This window comes from Mustela nigripes, chromosome 1 (genome assembly GCF_022355385.1).
Source record: "Mustela nigripes isolate SB6536 chromosome 1, MUSNIG.SB6536, whole genome shotgun sequence".
NCBI classification, from domain to species: domain Eukaryota; kingdom Metazoa; phylum Chordata; class Mammalia; order Carnivora; family Mustelidae; genus Mustela; species Mustela nigripes.
The window spans coordinates 225,216,950-225,236,243 of record NC_081557.1 but is presented as its reverse complement, the minus strand read 5'-3'; the positions used below and the strand labels follow the sequence as shown (position 1 = coordinate 225,236,243).

The 19,294-nt window shown below is 35.8% G+C and overlaps 1 long non-coding RNA gene across 4 annotated transcripts in view; it reads left to right on the top strand.

The window, feature by feature from the left end:
- Nucleotides 1-19,294, top strand: part of LOC132015336 (uncharacterized) — a 123,224-nt gene that overhangs the window by 26,559 nt on the left and 77,371 nt on the right. For 2 of the 4 annotated variants that reach the window (XR_009403624.1, XR_009403631.1), the window contains exon 3: nt 15,088-15,243. The exons of the other annotated variants lie outside the window; for them this stretch is intronic. This is a non-coding gene — a long non-coding RNA (uncharacterized LOC132015336). The remainder of the gene's footprint in view (nt 1-15,087; nt 15,244-19,294) is intronic. 4 annotated transcript variants of the gene reach the window in all.

Sequence of the window (19,294 nt, the reverse complement as noted above, 5' to 3'; positions counted from 1 at the left end):
TACTGCTTGAAAGAATGACCTCCTCAGAAGACAGGGCAGAAGAATTTAGCTATGTTTCTTCTCCAACTGTGTACAGTTAGCAGAACTGTTAGCTATTCCCGGTGTCACTAGGAACAGCCCCTTTGAGCAAGAAAGGGAGAGGAGGTCCAATACAGTAGTGTGATTCTGTAGAGAAGGCCATTCTTCTCCCTTATAATATCATTAAATACGTCCTACTACTCGCTGGGTCATTCAGCTTCATCATCTCCCAAATAATTTAGCTCTTTGTAAAAAGATATATAAATGTATATGGGCACAATTGCATTTAACTTTTTGCCTTTAGCATAAGTATAAAAATATAAAGTGTCAATGCTCCAAGTGATTTCCTCTGGGACTTTAATATATTTACCAGATGCTTGTACTGTGCCATAGTCTGATGGACAGTGTGTCTTGGTTGACATTTCTTCCTGCTATTTTGCACAGGTTGGTTCCAAAAGGTTTTTTAAAAAAAGTGACAGTTAAGCATATCGGTATTCCTTGATCCAACTCAAAGCAATGCTTAGCATTTTATTCACATTTTTCCCATCGTATGTCTATAGATTCTCAATTTGTTAATGATGATTTTCCATTATCATTCAAGAGACATTGCCTCCGATATTCTTAAAAGGAAAAATATAATCACATAAAATCATATAATAAAAACAACCAGTTTCCCATCCAGAAATCCACAGACTAACGTCACTATGTGTATTTTATCTTTGTGCATTTGCTTAGTTTTGCTATGAAGGGGTATGTCTTGATGGGTTTGATTATATTTTCCATATTTTATAATTGCTTCTATATTTTCCATATTTTATGATTACTTCTGAGATGTCAGAGAATACACGCAAGTAATCTGACTGAGAGATGGGATAAATCTATTTCATCAAAATGTTTAGGGAAGATGAAAAAAAAATCAGTCACCAGAAAAATGTTAAATCAATCAACAAATGCTAATATTGGGTATTTGGGTATGGGCTGTCTACATATAATAATGTATACATAATCTGGACTATGATTCTTTCTAAGTGCAAAGCACTCAGAATAGACTTTTAAGATTATTTGTGATTATCACCCTGGATTTTAAAATTATATTCTTGCCTTTATTTATTACATTAATTAGGACTTAGTTACTATTCCCAAATTCTCAGGAAGTAACTTTCCCATTCAGGCTATTCACTGAATTTGTATTAGTTACCAAATGATTGCATGTTAGTCATGAAATGACACAGTGATTTTATTTTATTATTTTATTTTATTTTATTTTATTTTATTTTATTATTTATTTATTGGGGGGCTTTAGCTCCTTTCCAGGTTTAAAATTATAAGACGGACAAGGGAAATCATCAGCAAAAGTAAACTGACAGTAATATTAGGTGTGTTTGTTAATTCTAATCATTATGCTTCCACAGCGAAGGTCACATCAATGACTTTTAAAGTGGAAATGAAAGTTTAAGTTTGGAATGAGAGCACATCAGTGTCAATGAAGAGAGCCAGGGCCCCTGAGGAAAGTTTTCATCAGAGTGGAAAGCAAATAGGGAAGTCAGTCTCACCCAAACCTTTTCCTTGCAGAGGTGAAGTGAGGCTTATGGTAGTGAGGACCATAAGAGTTTGATCTTGAGCTCTCTTGACATGATTTTTGAGACAAATTATCAGTAAAGTGGTATGGTCAGGAGAAAGGCATCAAGGAGAACAGGGAAGGCTAATTTAATTGCTTTTGTTCCTCAGTGACATAGCTTAAATTGAGCTTGCATTTCTGAGAGCACAGGGATATTTGCATGCTTGGATTTTTATAAATGGGAAATGAACTCAAAGCACTTGGCCTACCTATAATGTATCATTCTATACTTGAAGGACAAAAAATACAAGAGGGAGTTAAGGGAATCTGAAAATTTTTTCCTCTTTCGCTCATTTTCTCCAGATATGAGGGGGTGGTGGTGATAAGGTCAGCTTAAGTGTAAAATGAAATATAATAAATACAATACAAAGATTAAAAAATGTGGAGGGTCAAAATGCATGTACCTAAATATATGTTCTTAAGAAGAGCAATATCTCGTGGCTATAAAGGAAACCAGTTCACTTGATGTTTCATTTGTTAATATATTAAACAAAGACATATTAAAGATCCTTTTGAAATGGTTCATACCAAGACAAATTCTGGCACAAAATGTTTTGTTGAAGACGCTCTGTCTATATGACTGAATCTGTGAAAAATCAGGGAAATATCAGACTAATGATTTTAAGCTGTTGTAGAAAAATTAAAAAAAAATTTGAAACTCCAATAATATTCAAGGATTGAAAAACTTGGAGCTCTTTCCATTAAAAACCTGGTAATACTGTGATTTCCTGGAAGTGGAGATAATTAAAATATATTAAAAAAAGGCAATTCACACTCTGCTTGCAAATTCTCCCACACATTTAGATGTTACTACAGTTGATTTCTTCTGCATTTGATCTTGTTGTCACTGTCTTCTATGATCATTGAGATTTTATTCATGTCCTACTGAATCTAAGTAATGAAAAGTTAATAAAATCTGTTATCAATATAATGAAAACTATAACTTTGCTATAGAGGTAAATAAACACTTGTGAAACTCTGAATCATAATTTGGGGGAGTTTGTAAGCAATATAAATTTGTAAAATTCAAACAAATGAAACATCAATAAATGTGAGCTATTGTTGCAACTTGAGGGGTGTTTACTAAATAGCATTATTTTCATGCTCTGGTTGGAATCAATTAAGAGACACAGGGATCAGACCGATGGAGATCAAGAGAACACCAAGAATGCTGATAAAGGTTAAATGGGAGAAATTGTCTTTCAGTCTGTTAGCCTTGTGGGCTGGCTCAGATTACACACTGAAATTGAACTTGTCCACTCAGTTTCAAGTGTTGTGGAAACTTACACTCCTCCATGCGGTCCTGACCCTGCAAAGCTTTCAGGAAGGTAATGCAGCATGTGTTTTCTTCTAGCAGGTGTACTAGAGAGAGAATGGGGCTGGGTCCCATTTGTAAATTCTTAGCTCTCGGCCTTACCCACGAGAAAAGTTCATCTTCCTTCTCTAGGCAAAAGTAAATCTAAGAACAGAGAGAAGTCCATATTTAACTCTATTGGAGGTGTTATTATTATTGTTTACTGATATTTAAAATATAATAATAATAACAGTATCCTCATGAGATTTATTTTTTCTTTTTTACTTTTTTTTTTTTTTTTTTAAGATTTATTTATTTGAGAGAGAGAAAGGGAGCACACACACAAGTCAAGGGAGGAGTGGCGGGAGAGAATCGCAAGCAGACTCGGCGGGGCGTGCAGCCCAGTGCCCTGCTTGGTCTCCCAACCCTGAGATCATGACTTGGGCCTAAACTGAAAGTCTGTGTCTCAATCAACTGAGCCACCCAGGCGCCAACTTCTTGAGATTTCTAAACATATCCATATTTGGAAGGAGATAGATGAAGCAGCTTCATGTTTTCAATTTCAACCAGATGGTTTCAGTTTGACTACTAGAGCAAATAGTGATAGGACAATTGTTACTTCACATTACCTTCTCCCATGAGTATTCTATTAACTTTACTACAAAAAGATAATAATTAATAAATGTTTTAGCCATTGTTATTAAGGGCTTAACAACTAGGCATAAAACTTTAGATTCCTTTGTCTGCTCTGATAGGTATATACCAACAGAAAGGATGGGGATATGCAAAATAGTACATTTAAAAGTCTTTTCTACAGGATGTCCTCACAGACCTTTTCTTCTCTTCTACTTTTGAGATGATGGAGTTCAGAAGACAATGAGAAAAGCCTATGTTGCTTCATTAAGAATAGCTGTGGGGCGCCTGGGTGGCTCAGTGGGTTAAAGCCTCTGCCTTCAGCTCAGGGCATGATCCCAGGGTCCTGGGATCGAGCCCTGCATCGGGCTCTCTGCTCAGTGGAGAGCCTGCTTCCTCCTCTCTCTGCCTGTCTCTCTGCCTAGTTGTGATCTCTGTATGTTAAATAAATAAAATCTTAAAAATAAAAAAAGAAAAAAAAGAATAGCTGCGATACAACGCCACTATTCCTTGGGTGAGATTTTTGAATAGAGACAACAGAGTCGTATTCTGTTAAAAACAGTACTGGCATAGAATATATATATATATATATATATATATATATATATATATATATATTCTTTGCCAGGGCCCAAATAAATACATATTTATATGTATGTATTTGAGTAGAGTAGAGGATGAATTTTGAGTGTGCAACATTATGAAAAGTGTAAAACAATACAAAAGTGAAGCACTTAAGATTTATTAAACATATTAAATTGCAAAAGCATGAAAGATATAAAAATGATCCTTTATGTTGTATGTTAGGTACATTAAAGCTAAACAGATGTGACATATCCATATTTCTTGGGTAAACTACCAGTGCAAAGTAAATGCTGCATGCACAATACTTGTGGAAGCTAATCGTTAAGCTGAGTGAAAATGGATACCGCATTAGCGAAAGTGATGTTGCTGTACTGGAGATTTGGGGATGGCAAGATATTTGAGGCAACATTCTAGTTCTTATTGGATCAAAGTATTAAGATACTGTTTCACTTTCTTGTAATAAATCACTGTTTTTATGTTCTTGATTATGTATTAAACCTTCCAGGATTTATATTAATGTGGACAAAGATTCAAAGAATCAAGTCTATGAGCTAAAATCTTAAGAGTTGTAATGACACCAAAGAATGCCACTGGGATGGGTTGACACATCCATTCTTGTTCGTATCTATTTTGTTTGGGGGGTTACTCAATAGAACCACTTACTGCAACACCAACTGATGTTTTCTAGCTTAATCTTTATCAGTAAATGAGATGATACTTTGTCCTCCATATATTTTTCTTTTTTTATGACATTGATTTAGAGGCACCTGGGTGGTTCACACAGTTGAGTCCAGCTGTTGATTTTGGCTCAGGTCATGATCTCAGGGTCATTGGATCAAGACCTGGGTCAGTTCCAACCATAGTGGGGAATCTGCTCCCCTTGAGATTCTCTTTCATCCTCTTGCTCTGCCCTTCCTCCCACTCACTCTCTCTCAAATAAATAAATGAATCTTTTTAAAAAAGATATTAATTTAAAAAATCTGGGGAAGGAAGAGAAGTGTTATTTATTAGGATGACTTAAAGATTCTAATTCTCTCTCTCTTTCTATATATATGTGTATATATATATATATATATTTCTATTTCCACATACCATTTTTGATACCTACCAGTATTCATCAACCCACATATACAAATACGTACTTACAAAAACATGTTTTTCATAGATTAATAAAATGACTCCAGAGCTTAAAAGTCTGTATACTTTGGATCTTTTCTGATTTAGAAAAGGATTGGATGTTGAATTTCTTTCCTAATAAAAAAAAAAGGATCAAAATATAATGTAATCTCAAAGCCAAAATTAATGACAGGAGTAGAATGCGATTATTTTACTGTTTGGCTCAATTTAATCCTATGTAGTACTGGGCATGTTAAAACTACAAGATTTCTTTTTGGCAAACATTTTTTTATTGTTAATATTTCCTTGACTTGGGCTTATTTTTCTTTTAAATTACCTAGGGGCGCCTGGGTGGCTCAGTAGGTTAAAGCCTCTGCCTTCCTGATCCTAGGTCCTGAGATCAAGGCCCGCATCGGGCTCTCTGCTCAGTGGGAAGCTTGCTATCCCAAACCCCCCTCCCCGCCCACCTGCCTCTCTGCCTGCTTGTGATCTCTGTCTGGCAAATAAATAAATAAAATCTTTAAAAAAATTATCTATTTGGTTTGCTAAATCTTTACAATGCTAAGGTTTGGGGTGATGCTGACACAAAAATTATAGATTATTGTCTTTATTTTTTAAAAAATTGTTATTGTCTGCCTGTTGCAATTTCTACTAGTATTTAATCTAATTGTTTAAAAAGAAATGTATTTATGTAGCTGTTGCTACTGTGTGCTTAGCTTTCAGGTTGCCTCTTCACATATTTCTTTGGTGTCTCTCATTATTAACTCCCAGAATAACTTTATAAGAAGAATGCAAAAAAAAAAAAAATAGATCAAATACAACTTCCAGCTATAACCATCTCCTCATGTTCCATCTCTTGAAGAGAAATATTATTCTTTCAATCGATAGAGGCTACCCTACACTTGCCCCTTGCTCGATGCTTTACTTAGTTTATTAACATCAGTTCAGACTTGAGTCCTGGTTTTTGAGTCCACTCAACTCCATCCTGCCTCAGTGTCCAACAGTACCAGGTCCAAATGTAAGAACAGTTTGAAATAAACTTTAAATTGTCATTGAGGACACCTGGGTGGCTCAGTGGGTTAAGCTTCTGCCTTCAGCTCAGATCATGATCTCAGGGTCCTGGGATGGAGCCCCGAATCAGGCTCTCTGCTCAGCAGGGAGCCTGCTTCCCTCTCTGTCTCTGCCTTCCTCTCTGCCTACTTGTGATTTCTCTGTCAAACCAATAAATTGAAAAAAAAAAATCTTTAAAAAAAAATGTAATTGAAATCTCAAGGGCAATATCCAGAGGTGAGGGACCACTCCTCCTCCTCCTCTACACGATTATTTGAAAAAAATGGTGGGACCTTCACTAAACAGTGAATAAACTGCTCGGGGAATTATCTATAGCTGGGTGTTGAACTCAGCTGCCGCAAAGAGTTTAATAAAAAGTGATCCCAAACCGGAGACACATGTTCAATACCCGAGGCTACCCCAACTCTTCATATGATCCTTGGTAGTTATTTAAATTCTTTCAGGTTACCCTGGTTATCTCATTTAAAAAAGAGAGGTGAAGTGAGCTATCCATAATAGCTATCATTTATTGAACACTGTGTCTAAATTTCTCTACATTATTTATATCTGTTATATCATTTAATTTAATAATTGTGTTAGAGATGTATTAGTATTATTCCATTTTACATTTGAAGAAACGGAATCTTAGAGAAGCTAAAATATTCTCATGGTCATATGCCTAGTGAATGTTGGAGGCAGAATGCAAATTTAGGTCTATCTGTCTTCAAAGTCTGTGTTATAGGGATAATGCTCTAGTTTATGTTAACATTCTATGATTATTGGTTATTTGAGTGGGGTGTGTTGTCTTTGGGAAGCAATAAAATGTTTTGGTACAAAGGTGACCTAGAATCTTTTGCAGTACTTAAGTACTTTAAAACAAAAGAAGTATCATTCATATATATATATATATAAACAGTGTTTTTAAAATAGGCTATAAGGTAGATGTATTTTAATCTGTACACTTTCTTTTAGATTGGAAGCTTGTTGTAGTCCTATTTCCAGAATAAATATAGAAGAGGACTTAGTATATTACAGCGCCTGAATATAATTTGGGGCTAATTGAAAAAGGCAAGGAAATCATCCCTGATTAAATTTGCAAATGGCTGTCTGGAGAACCATTATAATTTATGAGGATTTGTTGCTCAGAGAGTAAATAATACCAGTGACAGCATTTCCTCAGAGAACAGAAGATCAAATCTGTTGCAAACTAAGTGCCAATACTTCCTCTCAAAAACAGTGAAAGAGACAGAGGTAATAAATGATGCTCCATTTACTGCAGTGCTTATGACCCTCCCGGATGCTTGACAGCAGAGGGACAGCATTTAACCCTTGCAGTGTGCTTGAGCTACATATTCCTGCTTCATCCAACAGCCCCACATTCTCAGGGCATAACTGAATGAGAGACGTTGTCTAGGCAAGTGAACCCCATAAAATCACACCTGGTATTTCTGGCATATAGAGATATGTTTAGAAATTTCAAGTAGGGGCACCTGGGTGGCTGAGTCATTAAGTGTCTGCCTTCGGATCAGGTCATGATCCCAGGACTCTGGGATCAAGCCCTGCATCGGGCTCCCTGCTCAGCGAGAAGCCTGCTTTTCCCTCTCCCACTCCCCCTGCTTGTATTCCCTCTCTCACTGTCTCTGTCAAATAAATAAAATCTTAACAAAAAAGAAATTTCATATAAAAATCTTTTTATTTTTTTCGTAATAACAATAACAAGAATCTCCATGGCATGCATTACAGCAATACTGTGTTGGTGTATTTTAGCAAAATGACAGGCATTCTGCAATTAGCATTTGTGAGTTTCTGATAAGGCAAATTGCACGATGAAATTCAGAATTTGTGGTCCTATATTTCAGAGCTAACCCCAAAAATCCGAGGTGCAGATTCTAGCAGATTTAATTCTACCTTTAGCTCTCCTGCAGCATATAAATTGAAAGCTAGGCAACTTGTCATTCAAATGAGTTATTAAAAATTGAGACCCTGGATCTCACCACTTTAGAATCTGGTGGTGTCAGCACATATTAAGAACAATTTATGAAACGTGGAGACCTATTGGTCAAATGTTAGCCATATATACAGGGGTTGCCATTTTAATTACTACATGTCCTTTTTTAAATAGGCATTTATTATATGAAATAAATTATTGTTCTGTTTGAACAGTAATATCTGGCCCTTATTGATATCTTATTACATTGCTTTAATAATCATTTGACATTTAGCATTTCATAGCTAACAATGAAATGCAGTGATTCATATCTCTTGAATGGATGATAAAATCCTAGAGGGAAGTCATTATGTTCTACATTCACTTTATTAATTGATTAATTAAACTGACACAACGTTAGACTGTAGTGGGATTAGTAAATACCAAAAGACTGATGAGCCAAAGTTTACCCTTAATAGGTATAGCAGTATATATTTGTTAGTTGTATTTTTTTTTTTTTGGTGATTTGACATAAAATGAAATGATACATGTAAAACATGGAATACAGTGTCCATAATAAAATAGATGATATAATATATATGGTTTCCTTTCTTTCATTTTATTAGTTCTCAAAAAAGTCTGCGTATGGAGACATGCACACACAATTTTCTCTCTCAGCCAAGATGCTGATTTCATGCAGGTGCACTAGATGCAAGATAGTGTCATTACAGGTAGTAATACAATAAGCCTTGTGTCTACTAAATTCTATCTATAATAGCCAACTCTGAAACCTGCATAAACAGGCTAAGAAAGTAAGAAAGAAGTGTAATCTCCTTGCATGGAGTCAGGAAAAGAGGATCACAATCAATTCCTTTCTTGAGGGAAAATATAACACGGGTCCAGCTTCAGGAGGAAAAAAAAAAAAAGCTGGCTTCTAATTTTGCATTTTACAACGATTTGTCCAAATTTTGCTTGGTTGATTGCACTGAATTGTCTTGTTTTTGAAAAACAGCAACAGCTTAAGAGGAAGCTCTCTGCAGGAGAAAAAAATACGCTTCAGGGAAGAAGGGTAGAAAAAGGAGAGAAGGCATTATTAATACAGCTAGTTATATGATTATTCTCTCTACAATTTGTTTCTTCGGCGTCCACTGGCAGCTTTTTGAACTCACTTTGTGGGCCACAACTCTTAATAGATTAGTAAGTCACCAAAGCAGTCTCCATTACACAAAATTAGCAGGATACACCTGCAGCAAGGAAATGAGGTAATAAACAAACAGACATGGACACAGAGGTCAGCAATACTTGAGAATTAATTCTGCTTCGTCGTATGCCATGTGCGCAATAATTCAGAGTAAATGATAATATATTACACCCCGAGAAAATAAAAGCCTAGTCGGTGCTTGACTTACACGAGCAAAACAAGCTTACAGTGCATGGGTCTGTGTTGTTTGGCAAGTAGTCAATAAAACCGTACCTTATGACTTTCTCTCCTAAAGGTTCTAATCAAAACAATTTATTTCAGGCGTGTAAACCCTGCTTTTCAGACTGTAGCTATTGTCAGCATATGCAGAGGCATCAGCAGCCGCTGATGCGATTTTTGGATTGAGAGTCTCAGAGCTCCCCCATCTGTCTCAGGAATGGTTGGATTTCGAGCTCGATCAATACAGCATGTCAACTTTAGTGCGAGGATTCCCCCCCTAACCTTTATACCAGCAATTTCCCTGCATCCAAAGCTTGCCTAGTGTAAAAGCAGTATCTGAGGATATTATGCAAAGTGCCTGGATCTGATAGAGCTCAGAGAACATTAGCTACCAGGACACTAATTGCTGGAGGCTGAGCATTCAGACATTACAGCCCATTTGAAATCTTAAGCGCCAGCCATGAAAAGAGAATATCTTCTCAGGCTAGATGTTAACTTGCTTGCCTCTATGATCGCAGGGCGGTGGGCAAAAATGAGAAAGAGTTCTGTAAACAAAGCTACCATTTATTTTTGTGTGAGAGTAATCTGGCGGCTCTGGCTGCTTCTTTGAATGTATTTCTCTCTCATCAGCCGTGGGAGAAAAGAATTGAATGTGATGTGTTTGTCTTAGTAAAAGGTATAACTAGATCCTGGAGGGAGACAAAGTGTTTTGCTTTGTTTCTGCTCCAGTTCTCTACTGAGAAATAAAACCAAGAGGATTCAATTCTTTTCCTTGCAATGGACTCGCAGCTGCCATGACTCACTGCTCAGAGCCACAGTGAGCGGATTGTTGTGTATCACTGCCCCTTAGTGGTTGGCCAACAGCAAACCTTTTAACACCTACTGAACACCGCAGGTTTGCAGGTAAGTAGAATACGCGGGCTTCCCTGTTTCTTAGTGTGGGCAACAGAGACTTAATATGCCTGCCTATCGCTTTCTAAGATGATGCGTTTCTCCTGGTCAGTGGAATTGCAGAGGAAAATGTACTCTGGGGTCAAACGCATCCAGAATGATATTTCCCTGCTATGAGAGCATAAGAAAGTTGCTTAACTCCTTTCTCTTTCCAGCATGGAATTAGCTACTACCCACCTAAACCGACGTTGTGGAATTAGCTGAGATGATGCAGGAGAACGACTAGCAAAATAGCTGCTATGGGTCTTGGCCTCTGTGATGATCAAATGTAGAAAGCATGCAACCCACTATTTTGTGAAACCAAGATAATGTACGCATGTCATGGAAACATCACTATGGTCCCTATGGAATTACAAGTGGAGCCTGCCTTGAGGGGTCACCTCAGGGAAACTAGAGCACAGTGGTTCCTGTATCTCGCCCAGACTGTACGTTAATTTAATTATTGTGGTTTGTGGTTAGATTACGGTAAGGTGAAGTAGGGTTTTATTCAGTTCGCCACCTATTTATTGGTAGCCTCCTGCTCTGTACAGTCAATGTGCAAAGGAAAAAAGCGAGTATCAGTGGCTCGGAGGAGCAACTTCTAAACAGTGGAAGAGAAAGAGATACAAACGTGTCTATATAAAAATTAGACTCTGCCAAACTGAGCATGTATATGGGGTGCCTGGGTGGCTCAGCTGGTTAGCATCTATCTGACTTCAGCTCAGGTCACTGTCCCAGGGTCATGGGATCCAGCCCCACATCAGGCTCCCTGCTCAGTGGGGGATCTGCTTCTTCCTCCCCGTCTGCTCCTTCCCCTATCTATGCTTGGCTCTCTCTCTCTCTCTTTCATAGAGTAATAAAATCTTTAAAAAATAAATAAATAAACATGTGTAGTAAGTGCTATGGGAATGTAGGAGGAAAGGTCATCGGCGACCTCGGTAATTTTCACAGAGTTTATATTTGTAGAGGTACTTGATGTAGTAATTTTAGACTTGGCTAAACAAGAAGAAAACATTCGAAGTAAGGACAATAGCAAGGATAAGTAATTTACCGGGGGTGGGGGGAGGAGAAGGTATTGAAAGAATAATTTAAAAATCAAGTGTGGCATGGGCCCCTGGGTGGCTCAGTGGGCTAATTGTCTACCTTTGGCTCAGGTCATGATCTTGGAGTCCCAATATCGAATCCTGCATTAGACTCCCCACTCAGGGGGGAGTCTGCTCCTCCCTCTCACCCTCTCTTACCAGCTCACTCTCTCTCACAAATAAATAAATAAAATATTTTTAAAAAATATGTGGCAAAAGCATAAACCATGTGTTAGGAATTACAACCAATAAAGGTGATTAGGGTAGATTTTGAAGAGCCTTGATCTCTGTGCTGAACTTTTACATACTATATTCTATAATAAGGAATCATGAGGGAACATGTTTTACATCTTGGGACATTTTCTTTATTTTGATTGAAAAAAGCAATATTTAAAATGGATTCCCCAATAGCATCTTTCATATCAGAGACAAATATTTTATAGTCATTTTCAAGGTTATCTATTATTATTTAACAATATTCACTTATATCTTCTTTAAAATGTTGGTATAATACAAATAGCAGTAAAATCTAAGTCATGGATTCTTGTCACCAACCAAATCTCCCATTGGCCTATCATTTGATTTTCCCATTGCTAATAATAGCTCTACATGAATATTGTTCTTCCCTCCTAAATAATTATATTAGGCCCAGACAAAACAGGTCACTGGAAACAACTTGAACACCTAACTGGGATCATTCTACACATAAAGTAAAACATTTGGTTATCTTATGAAGATGTAAAAATTATCAAGTAACATTGAAGGATGAATGACAAGCCCCAAAGAACCATAGGACAACATATCAGCCTTACCTACAAATACACCCAAATATCGATTTCTGTTAATATCATTAGCACTACTCAGGTCTAAGACATCATCATTTCTCCTTGGACTACCTCATCAGCTATAATTGTTATAAACATAAGCCAGCCAACTGAACTTCCAGTTTATAACTCTCTTTTGATTCCTAGCATCATTAAAAAATACTGTACATGTTCATATTTCATAAGGTCTTTACGACATCTTTATAACATCTGCATTGTGTTCCCATGCTGCAATGCTACAACTTTGCTTCACCCCTCAGGTTTTCCTATTCTTCTAACAATTCTCCTCTTTTCCACCACAGGGCCCTTGCTTTCTCTTACCTTTTCTAGAACACTGATCTCATGTATATTTCAATTTACCCTTCATTGAAGTTTTTTTTTTTTTTTTTAAAGACATCTGTAGTGGGGCACCTGGGTGGCTCAGTGGGCTAAACCTCTGCCTTCGGCTCAGGTCAGGATCTCAGGGTCCTGGGATCAAGCCCTGCATCAGGCTCTCTGCTCAGCGGGGAGCCTGCTTCCCTCTCTCTCTCTCTCTCTCTCTCTCTGCCTGCTGCTCTGCCTACTGGTGATCTCTCTCTCTTGTCCAATAAATAAGTAAAATCTTTTAAAAATTTTTAAAAAAGACATCTGTAGGCAGAATTGTTCTACCCATACACTCTCAGGTGGCTCCCTTCCCCACTTTCATCATTCTCTATGTTCCATCACATCTTGAATTTTATTTCTTTCTCCACACCTGTTGTAATAATAAATTACTGTAATTCTTATATATTTACCTTGTATAGTCTGTTTCACCAGTGAGAGTCATTTGTGTTATTTCCTTTTGCATCCTCAGTACTCCCCCACAGTGCAGGCAGCTGTGTTTGTTAAACGTTTACTGAATGAATGAATGAATGAATGCACTAACCAATGAATGAATGACTCACTAAAGCCCAAGTCAGATGAGAAGAAAAATGAAATAGAAAGCCACTGAGATGGTAAAGCCAACAGAGAGAATCAAGGGAGGGGAGATAACTGACTAAGGAAAGCATTAAGGGCACACATATCAATAATGTAAGATAGGAAAAGTGGAGACATAGCCTGTATCCATATGGCCGTATTTACAACCCGCAGTCCGTTAAATTCAGTATGCCAGGGGATGAGTCAGAGTGCTTGGGATTTATCCTCCTCCCTATAACTGCATAGGCTATGGGGAAACAGCCAGAGGAAATGTGAAAAGTCCACAGAAGCCACCCATACTCTGAGGTAGCTGGGATGAGAGGCGAGACACACTCCTACAGCAAAGTGGTGGCACTGGGAACATCAATGGAACACTGCAGCATCTCCCCATGGGTCCTACAGCAGAGTTCCAGCAGATGTAAGAGCAAGGAATTATCTTATAAGAAACCCTGCCATTAGGATATATGATTCTAATTTTAACAAGCTGGATTTTGTTTTCAGAACTCTGCTCCTTAGAGAAAGGAGAGAGGTTAGGCAATGAGGTGAAACTCAAAGTCCTAAGGAAAAAAGAAAAAAACAAAAGAAAGAAAGAAAAAAAGAAAGAGGAAAAGGTTAAAAAAATACATATATATAAAATATATATGTATACGTATACATATATATGTATACGTATACATATATATACCGTGCATGTTGCTACTATGAGAATTCAGTCAGGAGGGTAAACCTGAAGCCACTAAAACCAGAATGAAGAAATAAAGTCAGAGTTGGATTGTTGCTTTATGTATTTCTTTAAACAACAAGGCCTTTATTCACATGTTTCAGGTGGGAAAGGAGCAAATTGTTGCAATCTACTCCAATTTGTTCTTTTGATTTTTATTATTCCTGTGGCAAATGATATTGTCTGCAAATGACTAAAAAAATCACATATTAATAGTGACAAACTTCAGTACAGACACTCTCTCTTATTTGGCTGAGAAACCTATAGGAAGAGCTGCTGGTTGGGAAAATGGGACTGTGTGGTCCAGAATGCTAATATAAATGCTGATCTACTGAATCTGTGAGAACCACGCAGAATGAATAGTAACACAGGGTATTGGAGGTTTTATGCAGGAAAAAAAAAAATGCCTGTGATTAGAGATAAGTTCATGGGGAATAAAAGAATGTGGAGGCAGAATTACAGACTTAGTACAGGAAAATAGATTAAGGTTGAGAAAAACTAAGATAAAAAGAGATTTGGCAAGAGGCTGAAATGCTTTAAATCCATGCAAATAACCGACAAGGGGGAAAGTGAATATGCTGGAAGAACAAAAGAATGCATTTTAGAGCAAGACAAAGATCAGATACGGGGACAAAACATTAAGAAACTGCCCACACCCTGATTTTTAAGTTATCTAAGAGTACAAATTGACTTAAACATGTTCTGTTTAATGTACAATAAAAACAATAACCAAGCAAATAATATTAATAGAGTAAGCAAGGAAAATCAGAGTGACCTTGGTTAGCAATGTTATGGAAAAGAATGGAAGGGTTTCTGGTTTAAAAAAGGAATTCATTATAAATCTTGAGTGGAGCCTGTAGGAGGAAATTTTTATTTTATGCCCTTTTAAGTTTGCATAAGACAAGTATTGATTTTGCCATATATTTTTGGAAGGTGGCACTATAGACCAAGATTAAGTCCTTATGGAGACACTACAGGGAAACCGAGTGACAAAATCTCAATGCTGAGAAGCACGATGCCATCTCCAACACCTACTCCTGAAACACCATAAACTCTGTATCCTGCATCCCAAGTGATTCAACAAGGAAGGTACTAATCTGAAGTTTCTATAGATGTGCTTTGGAAATGGGGAGGTTGAAGATTTTTGAATAACTTAAAACCATAAACACACTGAAGGAGAACAGGGTCTATTGCTGTCATCACTTTTTTCAAAGGAGGTCTCAACTCAAAAGTTTCAGAAGAACTGAATGGTTATGAAATTATGATATAAAAACTTAATCTAATGCTTAAATAAGTATGATTATAGATTATTTACAATGTATAACATATGGAGATCACATATATGTGTGTGTATAATGTGTGTATGTGTGTATAATATAGTTATACATAATCTGTATATTTGTAAGCATTAGTTTGTTTTTATATAATCTTTCTATCACCATTCATATATATAATAACTTGTGGAACTGGGAATAATTTATGCATTATTTTAGTAACTTATACATGATCAATAAAGGGTCATCAATAAAGATACTCGATAGATAGATAACTATTTTCCAAAAGCATGTTCAAAACTTGTGTTTTTTTACCTCTCTCAAACATCCCTAAATATAGATGATGCTGCGCCTAATACAACTAACATAACTGTTTTGCTCAAATTAATTCAATTAAAATCTTTATTAATTAAGGTTAACATAGTTCTATCACTCATTCGATCATCATTTGAAGATTTTAAGATTAAATTATTAAATGTTTTATGTGCATTTTATGTTCTTATTTGGCTCAATCTTCTTTTTCTTGAGATGGCCAGAAATACTTTCATCTGGAAAAAGCTTGCCTCTCTAAGGGCATAAATCCCAGGCAGAAAAATGAAGGTCTCGATTCAGCTGTCTGTAAAACCATAGAGCTAATTAAACTAAACAGCTATTGTGTTGCTATAGCACAATAATTAATCATGGAATAAGGCTAAAATCCTAGAATAGAGAAGTTTCTGCTCTTAGTGAAATCAAAATGTGTGAATTTGCCATAACGTTAACATTGATTAAAAATTTTAAGCAGTGGTATCCAGTATTTCTTTTACCAATTATGTAAAGGATGGGTAGTAAGTTTAAACAACTGCAACATAAATGCATTTGTTCAGAAAAAATACCTGAGAATTCTGAAATATGGAACAAATATTTTAAGATTGTATCCTTGCCTGTTTCAGTTACAAAATAAATGTCTTCATGACCTTCACCTTGCAGAGAAAACTTAGAATTTTATGAGGGCTCTACTATATGTAAGCTAAAAAGAATCAGCTAATTTTCTGTTGCCAAATAAGAATTTGGACAGACCTCTGAAGACTCTATAACTAAACATTTTCCCGACAAAGCATCTCTGGGATTTTAAACTCCAAATTTTCTCTTAGGTACATGTCTCAATACAATGTTCAAGTAGAAAATACTTACATCTACTTCCCCAAAATGCATTTCCTATAAAACTGCATTTTTATCAAAATGATAGGAAAGAAAACTCTTGACTTACATTTTAGGTATAATTGGTAGAATGTTATACTTACATATAGAAAATTTGAAAAACTCGAGAATTCTTGGCAGTTGGAAAGTGTGTTTTGCAGGTTGTAGGCATTGTATCAAAATATACCAGATAAGCCTTTCTCTGCCATATTGTTCTCACCTGAGCATGTTTTCACTGTGATTCTATATTTAGTCCTTATTTTGTCTATTAAAGTACAATGAATGCCAAAAAAGTGGAGAAAATATTAACAAAACTGTACAAAATTTAGCAAAGCAGATGGGAAAAGTAATTGGCAGGGAAAACATGGTCCTGCATGTAAAATGACTACTTGCTAATAACCATATTAATATTTTGGAGACCAAGTAGCAATGTCTTAAAGCAATTCACATCTTTACGTGATAGTTTGATACTTGTTTTTCAGCATTATACAAAGTGTACACTGGATACTGTTTGAGCACTTTATATATACATGTAGCACTTTATAATGTTTCTCTTTAACTAATGAAAACCTGGATCCCTGTTAGGATTTGGGGGCAGGAAATCCATCGGTAAACAATAATGTGGGTAGTGACTGATTTTGTTCCTTCAAACATTGAATTGTCAAATAGCTTCATGGATGTTTTTCTTAGGACTCTAACATCATTTTTCTTAAAACAGATTTTAATCTCTTCCAGATTGTTCTTGTTGCACCATGACCAAAAACAATACATCTTAGCAAGACAGCGATGGCTTTCTGTAGCTGTATCGTGCTGTATAGTAAAGGTTACAGTGTAGGGAAGATCTCTGCTCCTTCCCTAGAAGAACTATCTCATGGAAGAGAGTTTAACACCATAGTCTCCTCATGGGCTGTAGGTCCATGACAATGGCTTATTTTACCTAAGAGACTTTGTAAGTTTGGGTAATTAGCTTTGTAAATTTCCCAATCATAGGGAGATTATTTCATATGGAAAGCAAGAGTAAGTATCCTTGACCAAGTTCAGATAAAATCTAAGAAATATACACATAAACTGTTGTTAAGGAGGTGAACAATTTCACCTAAAATTACTTTAAACCTATGATAGGATAAGTGGTAGAGTTGATTAATAGTAAAATTACTAATTAATAATAAAATTAATTGTAAGATAGCAACAGTAAATTTATCAAAAATTCTTAGGCCAGATTTGAAAAGAAGCCTTTATTTTAGATGTCAAACAAACACAGAAATATGTTTAATGTCATTGGCATTCCCTATTGTAAGGAGATTTTTAGAGATGTCTGTTTCCAAAGTATATCTTTGGCATGCATAGTGACATAAGGAGGAAAGAATGTTCTATTTCTTGATTATGCAAATAATGACATTATCTTCTTAAATTCGTTTCAGTACTGGGTCAAAATCAAGTTAATAAAGAAAAAAATGGTGAAAATCTGAACAAAAATTTTTAAAATTAAGACATTATTATGTAATATGGTTAATAATGACTCTTATACTAGAACTTCCATCCTGTGTTCTTCTATACACCTGTCTTTCTTCCCCTTCCTTCCTTCATCCCTTTCTTCCATCCGCCTTCTCTCTCTTTCTCCTCTCTCTCTCTCAATTGTAATTCTGTATCCTGGAAACAGAGATTCTTATCCTTAGCACTGAAAGTAAATTTTTATCTCTTCCTCTGCAACATTATGGCTATAGAAACAAAGTATTTTTAATGTAAATATTAAAGTAAAATTTGGTACAGTATTTGAACTGCCATTGCTTTCGGTAAATGAGCTTTTATAAATGTTTTAAGGTTCTTCATGAGGAGCATTTTCATCCAAATAAGGAGAGACTAAGCTTTAATATCCACTTGTTTGGATGGAGAGTTCTTTAAAAAAAAAAAATTCCTACTGTGAAATTGCTAAAGGTACTCAATAAACATGTAGTATAGTGACACTATACTAAATGGCTTAGCACATGTTAAACTCAAAGAGGTTTATTAGCCAGGAATATTAATTTCATCTTTCCATATTTATAATTTTCCTTTGTTTTTCTTAAGTTCTTGGACTTAGATCAGTGGTTCTTAAAATTATTCAATGGGTCTAGGAGCTGGAAGTCACAGTGCATTTTGTGGACCACCATCGAAATACTGAGATACTCAGTGTACCTTTAAATTCCACATAGACAATTTTGTGGCATACTCAATATCATTTTATACAGATATAATATAAATAAGATGAAATAAGAGTCAATGTTCTAAGACAAATGTATTTGGATAAAAACCACATTTTTAAAAAAATCTCCATTAGTTTATTTTTTTCTACAAATTCGGAAGAGACTCATTACTCAATTACAGCAGCAGAACACCTTGATCCTGCTAATGGAACATGCTCGGCATGATAATTATTTAAAAGCTATCTTTCTACATTAACAGACTTTGAAAAAAGACCAGGAAGTAAAGAACATTACATGACTATAATCAACACAAAAATTAGCTGGATATTTAAATATATAAAATTCATGGCACATTGCACAATTTATGATCTAAACAGGATGTTTTAAGCAGAGTAATTCCCTTAAAACTGCTCAGTAATATTAATAAAGTCTGCATATTTAGACATTCTTCGGGCAATAATTTACACAAAAAAATTTGATATGATAAGCAGTGGTTGAATAATT